The 16,835-nt window shown below is 40.7% G+C and overlaps 1 protein-coding gene across 2 annotated transcripts in view; it reads left to right on the top strand.

Moving 5' to 3' along the window:
* The first annotated feature begins 226 nt into the window (after positions 1–226).
* Positions 227–16,835, top strand: part of ITCH (itchy E3 ubiquitin protein ligase) — a 64,790-nt gene continuing 48,181 nt past the window's right edge. For both annotated transcript variants that reach the window (XM_050907072.1, XM_050907071.1), the window contains exon 1: positions 227–240. The gene's annotated coding sequence lies outside the window, so the exon portion shown is untranslated. The remainder of the gene's footprint in view (positions 241–16,835) is intronic.

The following is a 16,835-nucleotide window of genomic DNA, read 5'->3' as shown; positions in this document are numbered from 1 at the left end:
GACACGGCTCCGCCGCGCCCCGTCCCTCGCTGCCAAGCGGCCCCTCGGGCCGCCGTGAGCATGCGCGGCGCCTGGCGCGGAGCACGCCGGGACTTGTAGTCACTGCGCCCTTGCCGCCGCTGAGCGACTCGGCGCGTGCGCAGATCCCGCCCGACTTTGTAAAGTCGCTGCCTCAGGTTGGGCTCGGACCGGCTGCCATCTTGGCCGAGGGACGGAGGAGCTGCTACGCCGCCGTGCCCGGTGAGGGGAGCGGGGGTCCGCGCTGCGGGCAGGGCGGAAAGGAGAAGGCGGAGGCGGCGGCGGCGGTGGGGACGGGACCCTGCGGGGCGCGGCACGGCGGTCCCGCCGCTCTTCTCGGCTCCGGGCGGCCGTGGCGCGGCGGCGGAGGCAGGGGGGCGCGGGGGACCCCGGCGGGCGTAGGCCTGGCTTCTTGAGGGGCTTCTCGCCCCCGGGAGGGCCTCGCTGAGGGGGGCCCTCCCAGCCGCGCTGCCTCCCCGGGCCCCGGTGGGGGCAGCTCCTGGGCCGGGGGCTGGGCTGGGACGGCAGCATCGTTCCTTCCCCGGCGCACGGGGCGGCGGTCCCGGGACCCCGGCGCTCCCCTGCGAGGGCTGCCTGGCCCCGCCGCCCCTTCTCCGGCGCTGCCGGCCTGCGCTGCGGAGCCCTTTCTCCGCTCCGGCTGGTGGGGGCACCTGCCCGGACGCCGGGCTGGGGTGCCCGTTTCCCCCAGCTCTGCATCGCTTGCTCCAGTTGTCCGCAGCCGTATTTGCTTCCCCTCCCCGGTCGGACCCTGCCATCCTTTCCAGGCTCCTCGTCGCTGAGATCAGCTTCTAAACCTTCGCTCTCTTAGGGCCTTGGGGATTCGCTCCCGTCAGAGGCTTTGCTTTCCGGCAGTCGTTCCGTAGCACAGCCCTCTTTCCAGCCTTTGTATTTAGCCCCCTCTAAGGAGCGCGTCCCCTCTCTCCTGGGGTCTCCTTCCAGATTAGGCTGCTGCTGCTGCAGCCCCTTTACGAGGGTTCGCTGCCTTTGTCTTGTCAGGGTACAGCCGTGCCTTGAAGTAATGTTTCCTAGCGATAAGGCATGACTATAGCTGGAGGTTTATACTGAACTATGTTCCCTCTTGTAAACACAGCAGGATGGCAACGCTGGTGCCACCGCTTTATTTTGGAAACACGGACAAGTTCTAGCTGTTAACCCTCCCGCTTCCAAATAGGGTGTCTTTGACCTTGTGTGGCAATAGTATCCAGATAAAAGCAGAAGAGGGTGTTTGAGGATGCCTTTATCTAAGAATTCAGCTTGTTTTAATAGCTGTAATTTGTGACGTTAAATTGACAAAGAACTTGAGATCTGTGTCTGATGCAGTGAGAAAGGCAGGTGTAGCATTTGGGATATCTGTTGTCATTTGTGTGGCATCTGTTACCCTTGAAGCCTCAGAAAATATTCCCAGCAAAACTTATCTTGATAGCTTAGTTAGAATTGAAGAAGTCAGAAACCAGGGTATTTTAGACCATCTTTTCCCAATACATTATTGCTTATTTTAGTGAGTTTCTCATTGTTTTGTTTGGTCTCTGCTACCCTGCCACTCATCCTTTTCAAAGAGAAAAGGACAGAAATGTGGGCTGATATTTGTAAGAAGACAGTCCGCGTCGAGAGAATGACAGTAGAACCAGCTATTGCTTGCTTGTATTTTCCTGAAAAAAAGGCATAGATGTTTAAGAATGAAACATGAGCTGCAAGCTGTCATCGGTTCTGAGGATTTTAATGCTTAAAAAAAATCATGTTTGAAAAAACAAATTTAAATTCTTTTCTCTCTTCTTACAGCGAAGTCCAAAGCAGTTCTAATTTAATTACAGTTACGTTACTCTCTGCAACAACCATTTAAATCTGAACTTGGTCTACTGTGCATTCTTAGTTGTGATTTGGCTGACAGTTTTAATCACTATGCTGAATGCATTCACCTCTAAGTGATCATTGCAATAATATGTAGCATTTTGATCCACAGTGAATTTTCTTGTGTTTAAAAGAAAGAACTGATACAGTACATGTGAAAGATGGTGTTGCAGTGGAAAATAACTGAGACTTCTGAGTGCTAACTTTGAAAGCTTCTTACAGATTAAACAGTTATTTTGGGGCTTAAGAGAGATTGAGAGAAGATTATTTGTATGAATTTATTAGTTTAGCAGCATCACCTCATTTTCTTCCCTTGATTTTCTCTCACTTCTTAAAGTTATGTTTCTTATGTGGTAAAACAGACCTGAAATATGAAGTTGTCTTGTTTCTTTGTTTCTAAGTTTCAAAATGGTTTGGGGAAGCTAAGTACAGAATAAATAAGCTAATAGGAAGACAAGTAGTAAAGTAGCGTGATGTTTCTCTTGTAGAATTTAAATTAATCATTGTTTCCAAGAAAGCTTGCCTTAGGACTACTTGAAAAATATGCTTCATGAGAGATTTAAAAAATCAATTAATTTTCTTCTATTTTACAGCATATGCAATAGGTAAGTTGTTTCTCAACAGCATTATCAGTTAGTGTCAGTCGATGATAGTATCTAAACAAACATCTTTTGTAAATTTAAGCTGTTTAAACAGTGGTATACATACTCAACCATAGTGAAGTGCTTTTCATGTTGCAGCAAAACCAATTTGATTTCTGCTTAAAAGTAAGGAAAACAGTCTTATAGGGTTAGAGCAGAAGAAAAACCCCTTGCAAGTGGTAATGGTGAAGCTTCTGGGAGTGCTGTCACTGATGCTGTTTATTTTTAAGCCTTTCTGTTTGGCTATCCAGTGATGTTCATGTAATGTTCTAATTTTTGTCAGTCTGCTGTACTTAAATGTAATTGAAGGAACTACTTAGTGTCCTTACACCTAAGGAAAGCGAATACGTGTGCATAACCTAGAGGAGAGTATTTGCCTCAGTTGCTTCCTGTAACCGTACTTTGCCCAACTATAGAAGCACTTTGAAGTGTGAGCTCGCCTCAGAAGAGGAAGTAGACAAGCCATGATTATAGTCTAGCTTGGGAGTATTCTGTTTTTCTAGATATTTACTTTTTACTGTCTCATAAATTGAGTATTTTTAAAGGTTTTAGGCAGTCCTTCTTGGGCTTGGTTTGATTGTTACCTGAGCTAATCCTGTGTCCACATTTTGGAGAGGGAAAGGTAGGTTTTCTTTTTTATCCCTCTCATCTGAAGAATAAAGCAATAAGGACTTGAGCATTTTCTGTAAGTGAATGGCATTCAGGTTTTACTTATTGTAGTGCAGAGTTGCTGCAGTTGAAGGATTGATCTTTTTCTTCATAAGAATTGCAAATTACACTTAATAGAAATGAAAGTATTGCAAGAAACTGGGAAAGAGCATTTTAAAGAGACCAAGGCCCTGTTTCATATGACCAGCTCTTAAGTTATGCCTGGAATTTCTACTTTTACTATACTGGGACATAGAACAAACTTCTGGTAAAAGATCAAGGGCAGATTTTTTTTTTTCCCCTCTGAGGAAACATGATACTAGATCTTGTTACGCTGGTTATTCAAATAATTTTTTAGAACTTGGCAGTATGTTAATATGCTGTTCTTTTTTTAAAAAAAGTTTTATTACAGTCCTTCCATTTAGAAACTGATAATGCCTGCCTTCCACCCACCTGCCTGAGCTATTCTAAACTGTGCTGGTAGGAGAGGCCTATTGTTTCAGTCATGAACAGAACTACTTACATGTTTGCATTTAGAACATTGATTTTGAAGTTCAGAGCTTAGACTCAAATGGTGGTGGTGTTGAGCAAGAAAAGGCCTGTTCTGTTCAGGTGGATTGTTAAAGTTCTATTGTGTGGAACCCTGTTTCTAATCAAGAAATGAAACTTAGGTGACTTACCTTTTACCTGAAATATGCAGATCTTGGGTTTTGGATTGGGTAGGTCATGATATGGAAGCTGGAGCTTTCAAGAAGAGGGTGTTAATATCAGCCTCTGTAAAATCTTTATGCTCTCTGTTTTCTATTCTTTATAGGTCTAGCTTTTTGTCAAGGGCAGGCTATAGACATACTTTTAGTCTCTTAGTATTAGCTAGATACCTGGTAATCTTTTCAAAATTTAATACTAAGTAAAAGAAAGATCAGTTAAGGTTTAAAGTGATCTTGAGTAGAAAAAGACATAGTAAAGACAGGTCTATAATCTGGTTCTGCTTTATTCATTAATTCATCAAATGGATAGCCATTTGCAGTGAAATATCCATCAAGAATATAAAATTTGTGACTGGGAGCATGTTCATTTACTTAAAAATAAAATGGGCTCTTTGATGCCTGCAGTTTCACATGACTGTGATGGAACTTTTGCCTGTGCAAGTCATTCGTAAGTGGTTACTGCCCTTGTTAGCTTTGCCTTGTCCAGTACAGTGAAAAAAGCTAAGGAAGACTAGATGCTGAGCAAGTTGAAGAGTATGTACTGAGACATAGAAGAGTGGATTGTGTTAATTTTTAACATGCTTTTGGTCAGTATCCATCCCTAGTGCCTGCTTTTATCCCCAGTGCTAGCTGTCTTTTAATTATATATTAATAATCATTACTCTTGCTTGACAGAGTGGTCAGATATCCAAATTTTTATTTCTTCGCTGCTGGCTTCATAAACATTTGAATGGATTAAGACCTGTTGCTCCAAATACTGCATTTGTACTTTTCTGACACCTTAATTTTTGCCCTGCCAGTGCCATGAGCTGCTCTTCTCTTGATTTATTTGCAAAGCAGCTAGATGGAGTAAGTTGTTCTTTACAAGGATTCCTCAAATTTAATTTTTTTTACTTTGGCTTGTCAGAGCCTGAATTAATTGACCTTTGGATTACTCTGATTAATTTCTCTTCATAGGGCTTACCTCTACAAGTGTGTGTGTGCCTTGTGTGTATATGTATGTGTGTATTTCCTACTGCTCTAAAGATATAATTTCAGAGACTAGATAAAAAATGTGGCAATTAATATATAAAAATGTTCACAAGGCGATAATGTGTTTGGTCTAATCTTTAACCAGGCTTGCTAACTTCTGTGAAAGTGATGAGCTGCATATTTTCACTAGGTTTTACCTGAAGTTGAACACCCTTTCCTATCTATTCAAGTTAAGACCTCCTGGGGCCATACTGCATATGAAGGGCACTTCACTCTATAAAGGAAGTGAGAAAAAAGAAAATACAGGAGCTTAGAAGATAAAAAGTAACAGTGTGACACTGACTTGTTTTTTGTATAAGGATAGCAAGGTTGCTTCTGTTCTTAAACGTATGCGATTCATCCAGTGCATGTGTTGTCGTCAATGATGTGATCTTCAAAGCAGCTTCTTATTCCAGCTGTTTGAAGGGGAATAATGTGTATAATGATAACAGGAAAGAGGAGGGAAATGCTGAAGGTTTAGGAAAACACTCTGACCACCTCACTCTACATTAAAAAAGTTTCTATAGCTATCCAAACTAAATAGCTGTCACCTGTGTTTTTAGTTTTTTTTAACATGGTGTTATTTAGTAAATACTGGCCATGTGTAACATTTCTAATTCCATTTAAAAGTGTTCATCACCTACAGATACAGAGGAAAACTTATGATCAATGGGCAGTACTTCTGCAGATAATTGGCATACTCCATTTTGTGCTTGTTAAATTGAGTTTACCAGTAAGACATTAGGATATCTTTTTTGTCTTTTGCAAATGTGGCATGTACTGTATATTAGAATGACCAATTTCCAGAGCAATGCTACATTTGTTAAACATTTGCCTGAACCAAATCTAATTCAGGTCAATGAATAAGCTATCACACAGCAACGGTGTTCTCACTGTTCTTCTTTTTGTGCACCCATCGAATCAGTGTATTTAACCCCCGTTCTGAAATCTAATTTGGGCAAGTGGATTTGCTCTGTGTGGAAACCTGTTGACATTGCTGGTGGTTTGTTTAGGTATTCTCAATGGTTTAAAGGTTTCAAACAGTCCTGTTAGGTGTGGTATATCATTACTTCCCTCATCAGGCCCTCAGAACTACCAGACTTTTATGGCATTAGTGACAATTGGAGTTACTAAAGCAAAAGGTAACATGTAAGAAAAGTCTTGCTTTCATCTGGGATGTGAATGTCTGAACAAATACTGTCCTGATGGTGATATTAGAGGTGAAAATGCTTTCAGACTAATGTGTGTTCGCTTCAAAGCTGTGAACTTCCCAGTGAACTGTACGTTTGAGTGTAGAAGATACCAAGAAAATGAAATTCACAGTTAAGGGTGGACAATGTGGGAGTTGAGAGGGGAGGGACTTTGTAGACGGTAATGATAGGGATAGGATCTATTATGAGAGAAAGCCTGTGCCACAGCTGGGATTTCTTTGCTTTTTGGAATGTCACTTCCTATTTTTAAAATAGTAAACTCTGTACTTTGTATTTTGTATTTCTGCCTTCATGACTTACGATCAAATGCAGTAAGGTTCTTATGCATTACAAACTAAATAAAAAAGGTGTCTGAACAAAATTTAGAAGAACAATTGTCAGAACTCCTCACGTGACTTAGGCTTAGGGTTTGTGTCTGGAAGAATGCTTTGCTGATTAAGAAGGTCATTACATAGCATTTTAACCCTGTGGGCCAATACTTTTACTCCAGTATGTGAATATCTTTTTGGTTTGCCGTGTAATGCATGGACAGGTAACCCGTGAAGGGGTGCTATGTATGGTGTAATAAGTGTGTTCACACTGAATTACACTCCTTGTATAGAATACTTTGCCAGGGCATGCAAAGTATGCCTATTTTATTAAAAAAAAAAATTGTTTTGCAATTATCAGGGGGCCTAGGCTTTTTTTTTCCTGAAGATTTACTGAATTTAAACAGGTCAGTGAGTGTCAATTTAGCACTAGAATTGGCACAAAGATGGGGAAGGACTGTGTGACTGGGAGGAGCGTAAAGGGGAAGGTGGGACTACTCCTTCAGCAATATCAAGCTGCCAGAGCAGAACTTTCCATGTGCGCTCCCCTGATAGATGCAGCAACTGTATTGCTGACGCTCTTACTGTACAGTTACCTCTGGCTCACTGTCAAGTTTTAGTTTAGGAGACAGTTCTAAGCTTCTTCACAGACCTGTGGGCTTTAAGTTGTATCCCTGTAGTATGGTGATGCCCTTGAAATTGAAGGATGCAACTAATGTTTGTTGTTAGCAAATAATCCTCTTCTTTTCTTAAATGTGCAATTGTCAGTTCTTTATACAGAAGATCTAGGATGTAAAGACTGAAACTTTCATTCAAGGATTTTATTTATTGCTACAGTCGGAAGTCTTGGGTAACCCAAGATTTCAGAAGAGATGTCTACTTTAGGTTCTGATAAAAGGCAAAAGGGTTTTAGGGCAGCCTCACAAAAAAGTTAAATGGAAGTGCTGAGAATATTGAAATAGTGGTGCAATTCTAAGCCATCTTTTTCCTATAGTTTCTGTTTTATTTTTCAGAGAGGCATGGGCTGGAATGTAGCAAGCAGTTGCATTTTGCAGAGTTTGGATGGTTGTATTGTCCACTGCTGGCTATGCTTTCATGTTGCCATCTGGTCACTCGCAAAAGATTGCTAGGAAGCAGGTGATGGACTTCTGTTGCAATTAGAAAACATGAAGATGATTCCTCTGGAACTTAAGATTTTACTTGCAGCAGTTTGCAGTTTTAAAAAAGACAGTGACCCATAGTAGACTTTCAGATACCTCAGCATTTACTTAAATAATCTCAATGTTTGTTTTTTTGGTGGGGTTTTTTTTCAGAAATTCTCATTTCCATTACATGTTTTGGATTTGTGTGCTTTACTTCAGTAATGCATAATTTAGGTTGGGAAGATGCAACCTTTATTTCTGGCTGGCATTGAATTTACCGCACAGGAATATTACATCATTTTGTTACAACTACTAGATTTCCAGTTCTAGTTTCTTTGATTGTTTGTATGCTTAAGAGTATTCAGAGAAGCAGCTTATTTTTCTTATGGGTCAATGTATGTATATTCATACCTTGGTAACTAGTTAGCTGTAAGAATTTCAGTGCGTTGGCTACAGTAGTTCTTGTTCTTACAGCTGAGTCAAAGTTAATCAAGAGGAACTGTGTCTTATACCATCTAATTTGCTAAAGCAAGTACAAGCAGCAAGTGACAAAGAACTTTCTTTTTCAAGAGGTTTCAAATAATCAGCAAATTTCAGATTTGTGGTTGTCACTGGTAGTACAGAATGAGTCATCATTTCTTTGAGCTTTGCCAGGTTGAATTGCAGATCTGTGCAGTCTGTTTTGATTCGGTTTATTGCTCAGGTACCTACAGTGACAATCTGTTTAGCAAGATAGTTTTTGTCAGGCGATACCATTTGCCAGTATCTTTCTACTGATACCTCCATGGCCCTTTTTATCTGTGTTCTTGGGAGCAAAGAAATGGAGGTGTATCTGGGGCTCTCTTCATTGTTATACCCCCAGAGGGAGGTACCTTTGTACATGTATGAACCTTCACCAGTGCTATTGAACATTTTTAAAACAAGGTGCGTTGTGTGCTGTACAGTTCTGCACAGAACATACTAAAGAATCGTGTTTAGGTTAATGTAGATACCAGCTTTGTTATACTTTTGAAAAATGTATCTGCTAGATTTGAGTCTTCCAGGTGACAGAATCTGATTTTGGTTCTGGCTTTATAGACTGCCAGTAAACAACAGCCTTTCAAAAGGCTACTTTTAAAAACAATCTTTAAAACAACTGTAATAGTGGTTGAAGTTGTCATTCTGAGTAATGAATACAGGTAATAGTGTAATTTAATGGTCAAGCTTTCTGGTTTTTTTTTTCCATTCCTCCCAGAGTTAAAAACTTTATGTAGGTTTTTTTGAATAAGGGTGTGTATGAACCAGTGATAATGAAATGTAGTGCTGAGAATGGAATGGGTAAATAAAGCAAGCATTGAGCTGTAAACAAGAACAAAAATTAATGGCCGGAGATTATGAAATCCTGTGTAGATGCTGTCCTCTGTTAATAATGGAATATATAACTGCTTCTGAAGTGACTAGTTTAAAAGCTGCAAGGTGGATGGTGAAACAGAAGGTGGTGGCCTTGTATTTTGTTTTACTGTGAGAGTTAATAATATAGAGATTGTTTCTTATTGACACTTCAAAAGTAATGCCTTTGAAATACATTTAAAAATAGCTGTAATACAAAAAAAATTAGTTTTCTTCTGATGCCAAATCACAAAATAACCAGTCAAATTAGTTAAAGCTCAAGTGGTTCTCCAACATATCTACTAATATCAGTCTTTTATCTCTCTTCCCATGAGCATCAAATTAAGTCCTGTAATTTCTGAAATTTGCTCATGAAGTTTAATGATTTCAGCCTTTTTAATTGGAAAATAACATAAAACTGTAATCTGAACTGTGATGCTATGTGGGTATTTCTGTAATAATGAGATAGGGGAGCTAAATGTATGTACTGGGAACTGTGGAATGAGTGAAAGTTAGTGGATATGTTAAAACCATAAGGCTAAAGTGGTACAACAGCACATTGCTGTGAATTTATCAGCTTGGTATGCAGCTATATTATGCCTCCACAATCAAGTTACCTGTATATATCATTGGGATTTTTGGCAGCATCATTTTTGTTTGGTTTTAGTATCGTAAGTGAAGAAAGCCATTCTTTCCCACTGAGGTTTGGATTAATTTATATAGATACCTAGGAGAAACTTTCAGAAACTGTTAAGAGGATCAACATCCTTTAAGTGACACTCCAGCCCAAATTTGTCACAGATGGGATATTTTTAATGTAAAATAGAGTAATTAGTTTGATTGAAAGTACTGCAGAGATTGGGTTAGAGGCTTTATAGATGCGTGGGAGAGATACGGAGCAACATATGGGTAACTGTCCAGATTTGCTCTGGAAAGTTATCACCATATGAGTTAAAATGAAGGAAATTCTTAAAGGTACGAACAGTTGGACACCTGCCAATAGCAAAGTAAAATGTCTTTTTGAATAAACAGAGTGTCAACCATGATATTCAATGACTTCCCTATCTCTGATGTTATATAAATAATGAAGGGATACCACAGGTTCCAAGGCAGTGATATGTGAATGTTTTATGAGGTTTCTTATCAGGGCAAAAGAAAATGAAAATAAGCCAGGACAGCAGTGTGCATATGAAATGTACAATAGCATTCTTTCTGTTGGGGCAGTTGAACCTGGCCTTGATGTTTGCATGTTTTTCAATTTCACGTTACCTGATTGTCATTAATTGAAGCTAGCTAACACTTTGCTATGTACAGTCTTGGACATTTTGTAGAAGATTGACTCAAGCTGTATTGCTTTGTTCTTTATAATAGAAAGCAGCAATAAGGTAAATGGAAGGAGTTTTTAAAAGTGAGAAAAAATACCTAGTGTAGGCTTGTGCATTGAATTTTAATGTAGGACTTGGGAAAAGCTGTAGAAATTAAAGTAGATGACACTCAAGATGAAGATTACTGAACCTGAAGAAGGTGCATGCTAACTTACGCAGTCTGTGCCTTTCTATTCAAACTACTAAAACTTAAGCTGTAATCAGTAACTGGGCACTGAAAGGGAACCTCAGTTTGAAAACACAAACAAACAAAAAACTATATAACCAACTTGACAGATATCTCTTTAGAGGAGGAATCTGCTACAAGACAGAGACCTAAAGAGAACAAGCAGGAAGAACAGGACAGGCACAACAGGAATTATTGAGTTTGTTTTAGGGAAGTCAAGAATTGCAGAATAATTGAGGTTCGAAGGGACTTCTGGACATCGTCTGGTCCAAACCCATCTGCTTAAAGGAAGGCCAGTTAGAGCAGTCAGTAACGTGTTCAGTCGGGTTTGGAATATCTCTGAGGATGGCGACTTAACCTCTCCTGGCAAGCTTCTCCACTGTTCAACCACCTCACAGTAAAATAAATAACTAAATCCCCTGTTTTTAAGTGGAATTTCCTTTATTTTAATTTGTGCCCACTACCTATTGTCCCATCACTGAGCACTGCTGGGGAGTGTCTGCCTTCATCTTTTTTAACCCTTTATACCCTGTTCGTTTATACACACTGATAAGATCCTCCTGAGCATTCTCTTTTCCAGGCTTAACAATGCTAGCGCTCTCAGCCTCTCCCCATATGTCATGTTCCAGTCACTTTATCATCTCTATGGCCCTTTGCTGGTGTCACTGCAGTATGTCTGTGTCACTCTTGATTTGGGGAGCCCAGAACTAGACACACCAGATGTGGTCTCACCGGTGTTGAGTAGAGGGGAAGGAACACTTTCCTCATCCTGCTAGTGATGCTTTTCCTAATGCAGCCCAGGATGTTGGTGACCCTTTTTTTTGCTGCAAGGAAGCATTGCTAGTTCACGTTCAGCAGGACCAGTGTTTTCTGCAAAGTTGCTTTCTGTCCATCTGCCCCCCAGCCTTTACTGGTGCATGGGTTTATTCCTCCCCAGGTGCAGAACTTTGCACTTGCCTTTGTGGAACTTTTGTTTCGTCAGCATATTTGCTGAGAGTGAGCTGGGTCCCATTGTGCAGGTCATAAATGAAGGAGTTAGACAGTATTGGCTAAGTATGTACCCCTGGGGTACAGCACTAATGACTGACCTCTAACTGGACTGTGTACCGCTGATCACAGCCCTTTGAGCCTCACAGTTCAGCCAGGTTTTCAGTCCACCCCACAGTCCTCTGTCTGGCCCATACTTCATCATCTTGTCTATGAGGATATTATAGGAGACAGTGTCAAAGATAACCAACATCCACTGCTGTCTTCTCAACTACCAAGTCATCTTGTCATAGAAAGCTGTCAGGTTGGTCAAACATGATTTCCCCTTCATCCATGCTGACTAATCCAAATCACCTTCTTGTCCATAATATGTTTGGAAATGGCTCCTATGAGAATTTGCTCCGTGACCTTCCCTGGGATTGAGATGAGACTGACCAGCCTGTAGTTTCTTGGATCATCCTTCTTGCTCTTTTGAAGAAAGGAGTGACATTTGCTTTTTTTAGTACCTGGGAATGTGGAAAGTCACTCAAAGGAGTTGAGTGACCTTTCACTTTACATGGCACAGTATGGGCTTCACTGAGCTCAAACATAGCTTCAGAGATTTATCAGAAATTTTAGTTTTGATCAATTATTTTCTCTAGCACATAGAATGAATGGGAAAAGAGACTTCAGTTTTTCAGCATCTCTGTAGATGCTTAATACTTCTTGAAATTTATCCTCCTTGTAAAAAGAAACATTTGTGTTTGCACAGGTAGTGGTACTCAGTTACTGGTCTTCCTTCCACATGAAACAAGTAGTTCTGTGGTCCAACTCATTGCTTAGGCCTCACAGAAACACAGTTTGTTACTCTGTTTGAAGACACAAATACTTTGTGCTTTGACAGCTTTCTTTTTTTACCTACAGCATTAATCATTCAAGTTAAATAGATACATGCTTTAAATGCAATCTTAATCTATTTGACTAAAAAGATACTTATTATTTACTTGGTTTTAACTGCCGTGGTCATGTCTTTCGAGTAGTTTTGCCGAAACAATTTTCTAGCCTAGATCTTGTGCAGAAGAAGGGAAAAAGCAGATCTATCCCAATGATGGAGAGTGGGAAACTTTGGGGCTTCCTTTTTATATTTTTATAAAGGAAAACGTTCTGTGAAAGAATCTCCTCTGAAACTGTCAAAACAGAGTGAAAGGTAGAAGTCTTGAAACAAAGTGACTAAGCATACTCATGCATGAAAATACGTATATCCACACTCAGAATTAAAGAAAGAGAACAGAAGTAATGCAAAAGAATGAGCTTGAGTCAGTGGACATAACTTAGACCTGTGGAGGTTTTCCATACGGTCAGAATGCATACCAGAGAGGAACAGGTGAAGGGGAAACAGGGGTGCATCTGCATTAGTGTTTTAATTTGGACAAGGAGTGCACTTTGGAAATGAATCCCCTGATTGTTTGATTTGACTTGTGAAATGAGCTTGGATCAGGGAAGCTGAATTGCTTTTGGATGAAACTAAACTGGAAGCTGCAGTCCAGCTGGTGTGGGGCTGTGGGATCAGAGTAGAGCTGTTCCAAAATAAAACTCCGGAAATGTATACAATGTCAGTACTGGGTCTACAGACCTGTCTTACTGCCTAGTTCCACTTCCATTACATTGCACTGCTTGCTGATGTGGACATAGCTACAGCAAATCAGGTAAAGGAAGATACAGTGAGAGTTCAAAGACTGTCATGACTGGAAAAAGGCTGTTGCCATTCTAAAAGACACCATACTAAAAAAGAGACAGGTCGACTACAGTATTTCTGAAAGGTGTGTGCAAGGACTTTTGAGAAAGATTTGGGTATAGGAGGTGAAAAATGGGTGTGTGACAAAATAGGAATCTGTTTCGGCAAGTATTTCCCTCAGTGAAGCTTAGAAGCCATAAGACGATGGAGTAAGCTAATACAAACTAAAAGGGAATAGACCTATTTTTAAATACAACTTTTAGAAAGGAATTATTTTAATTTTCCTTGAGTGTGTACAATATGAACAAGTGTAGAAAATGAAGAAGCAGTAAAAGTCTTCAAGAAGAAAAAAGAAACAAACCAAAAAGAAACCTAGATTGATAGAAAGGGAAGCATTTATATGGATGTTTATTAATAAAAGGTGCAGGGAAACACACATCCTAAGGTGTTAAAGGAATAGCTATTACATTCACTAAACCGAGAATTATTTTTGGAAAACAGTGAGATGGAGGAAGCTTCAGGAGGAGTTAGCTTAGAAGCTCTTCTCAGTCTTTCAATTGAGAGCCATATGAAATGAATGTACAAACATATACTGGAAAAATTATTACACTTCCAAGAATTAAATCGTGTAACAAAATAAATCTTGTTGTATAAAAAGTTTTTATTAGAAGTGTTAGATTTGTCCTCCGGTTTTAGTAAAGCAGTTTGATTTACAGTTTGCATGAAGTCCTGAAAGAAGTAAATTATCTTGACTGTGAGAAATCTCTTATGAAATGAAAGCTGGCTTGTAATTGAGCTTGATTGGAAGGTGACTGCTTAGGGTAGAAGAGGCAGTTGTCTTTGGAGTTCACCTGTTTCACTTTATTCACTCTGTTTCTCCATATTATTGCAAATATCAAGAGTAATAGAATTTCTAAGGAATGCATCTTCAGGTAACTTTGTATTTTAACTTTCATGTTAAATACGTTTTATTTCTCTTGATATGTGTTAGTAGCAGTATGGCAGGGATATGTGAAAGGCCTGAAATGCTAAGAATGAAAGGCATTTGTGCACATTTATGTGTTAAGAAAATAGGGTATGCATTTGTGTAAAACCACAGAGCCACTCACTTTGTTGTTATTGTATCTGGAAACTCGAATATCTATTGAGATACCTTTATTACAACTTGTATCTTGATACTAGTTTAGCCTACTGAACATTTTTATGAAACACTGAGCAGCTTGATCTAACTTTGAAGTTGGCCCTGTTTTGGGAGGGTGTTGGACAGGATGACCTCCAGAGATCCTTTCCAGCCTAAATTATTGTATGGTGCTTGTGGTTTAGGCCCAGCCGGCAACAAAGCACCACGCAGCGGGATGGGGAGGAGGAAATACCACGAAAGGCTCCTGAGTCGAGACCAGGACAGGGAGGGATCACTCACCAGTTATGGTCACAGGCAAAACAGACTCGACTTGAGGCTGGGCGCGGGAAATCAGTTTAATTTGTTACCAATCAAATCAGAGTCGGATGATGAGAAATAGAACCATATCTTAAAAACACACCTTCCCCCACCCCTTCCTTCTTCCCGGGCTCAGCTTTGCTCCTGATTCCTCTGCCTCCTCCCCCTCAGCAGTGCAGGGGGACGGGGAATGGGGGTTGCGGTCAGTTCATCACACGTTGTCTCTGCCGCTCCTTCCTCCTCAGGGGGAGGGCTCCTCACACTCTGCCCCTGCTCCAGCGTGGGGTCCCTCCCGCGGGGGTCAGCCCTCCATGAGCTTCTCCAACACGAGTCCTTTGCACGGGCTACAGTCCTCCACGAAATGCTCCAGCATGGGCTCTCCCATGGAGTCACGGCCCTGTCTGGGCCCAGCCACCCGCTCCGGCGTGGGGTCCTCCACAGGCTGCGGGGGAATCTCTGCTCCACCATTAACCTCCATGGGCTCAGGGGGACAGCCTGCCCTCTCACCACAGGCTGCAGGGGAATCTCTGCTCCACCATTAACCTCCATGGGCTGCAGGGGAATCTCTGCTCTGGCCACCTCCTCCCTCTCCTTCTTCACTGACCTCGGTATGTGCATGGTTGTTTCTCTCACATCCCACTCCTCTCTCCACTGTAGCTCCTCTGCCTCGGCAGTCTTTTCCCCTTCTTAAATATGCTATTGCAGAGGCGCTGCCACCATTGCTGATGGGCTCGGCCTTGGCCAGAGGCAGGTCCGACCTGGAGCCGGGGAAGCTTTGAGCAGCTTCTCGCAGGAGCCACCCCTGTAGCCCCTGCCCCGCTACACAAACGCCCGCCACACAAACCCAACACAGTGGTTCTATAAAAAAAAAAAAACGTTTGGGAAGAAATTAGAAAGTAATTCATAGAAGTGTGTTCTCATTTTACCCTTGTTTCCTCATATGCTCTTTCAGTAACACATTTTCATTTATGTTACTTTCAGATCATTTTTAGATAGTTGGATTTTTTAAATGCACAGCATAGGGGAGAACAAAAATATACGTAGGAAGGATCTGAGAGATAAGATATAAATGCTGCTTGACAGTTGTTTAGACTATGTTCAGAAATGTCTGAGAGTAAAACCAAGCAGACTTCTCATCCTGTGTGAAATTTGTCACAAGGCTTTGTACCACGACTTTAAAGTCAGTGACTATTCTTTGTATTTTTGTCTCCCCGGCCTTACTTTATTGGGCACTTTGTAACAGGCAAAATTTATGGTGCATTTTTTATCTTTTCAAGTTTTGGTCATGTGTTTTATGTGAAATAACTTTTAATCCTTGAAAATCTTTGTTTTAAATATGGAAATGTTAATTTGTGGTTTTCTTGACTATTTCTACTAACTTCTTGCATTTCAGGAAAACTGTTAAAACTGCAAAAAGATGGGTAAAAGGGAGGTGATTTGAAATATCTCTTCCAGGCAATCATCAATTAATATATTACAAGTAAGAAAATTGCTTAAAGGGGAAAAAATAGCTTACAATTTTGACTCAATATTTTTGCTCTGGGTGATCACATTAAGATTATTTCATTGCCCTAATTAAAAATTAATTGAATAACATGAATAAGTAGCTTATGGCTTGTGGATTTGTGTGACCATCTCTTCTCACTACTGTGTCACGTAGCTAAAGCAGCGATAAGCGGAGGCCTCCAGATAAATTCTTTCCTTCCCCTTCCCATAGCAACAGGCAGGAAGAGACTTTGGGTAAAGTTCTTCAGAAGATTTCCTTTTCATGCTTTCATGGTAAGGTCTAAAATAACCTGTTGCTAACACCGACATTAATATTTGACTGAGATGCTCAAGACTGGGGTTTTTGCTTTGTAGGAACCTCTTAGCGTCAGAGGCAGCTGAAGCATAAACATAGCTGTAGGGCTAAATGAGATTTTATAGGGCAGACAGAACAAAAAATATTGCTGCTTGTGGTAACTGTTTTGTAACTATCTTGGACTTCTTCTCTTCAATGCTTCTTTGTGCTCAAAGTTGTCCTTTGTGATAAAATTAGAGTAGTGTTGAGAAACATAATCTCCGAATTACAAAACAAATGCATGTATTTCTACAGCTAGGGTACAGTCTTACTTAGGTAAACTGTCACCAAGGCTGTGTGCTGTAGAATATTGTGTTTATGAAACAGCTGCAATTCAAAGAAAGCACTAAATGCTTTCGGATACTGGGTCAGCTTACTGTTA

This window comes from Gymnogyps californianus, chromosome 17 (genome assembly GCF_018139145.2).
Source record: "Gymnogyps californianus isolate 813 chromosome 17, ASM1813914v2, whole genome shotgun sequence".
NCBI classification, from domain to species: Eukaryota; Metazoa; Chordata; class Aves; order Accipitriformes; family Cathartidae; genus Gymnogyps; species Gymnogyps californianus.
The sequence above is the reverse complement of the archived record's forward strand: the minus strand, read 5'-3'. Positions and strand labels throughout refer to the sequence as shown.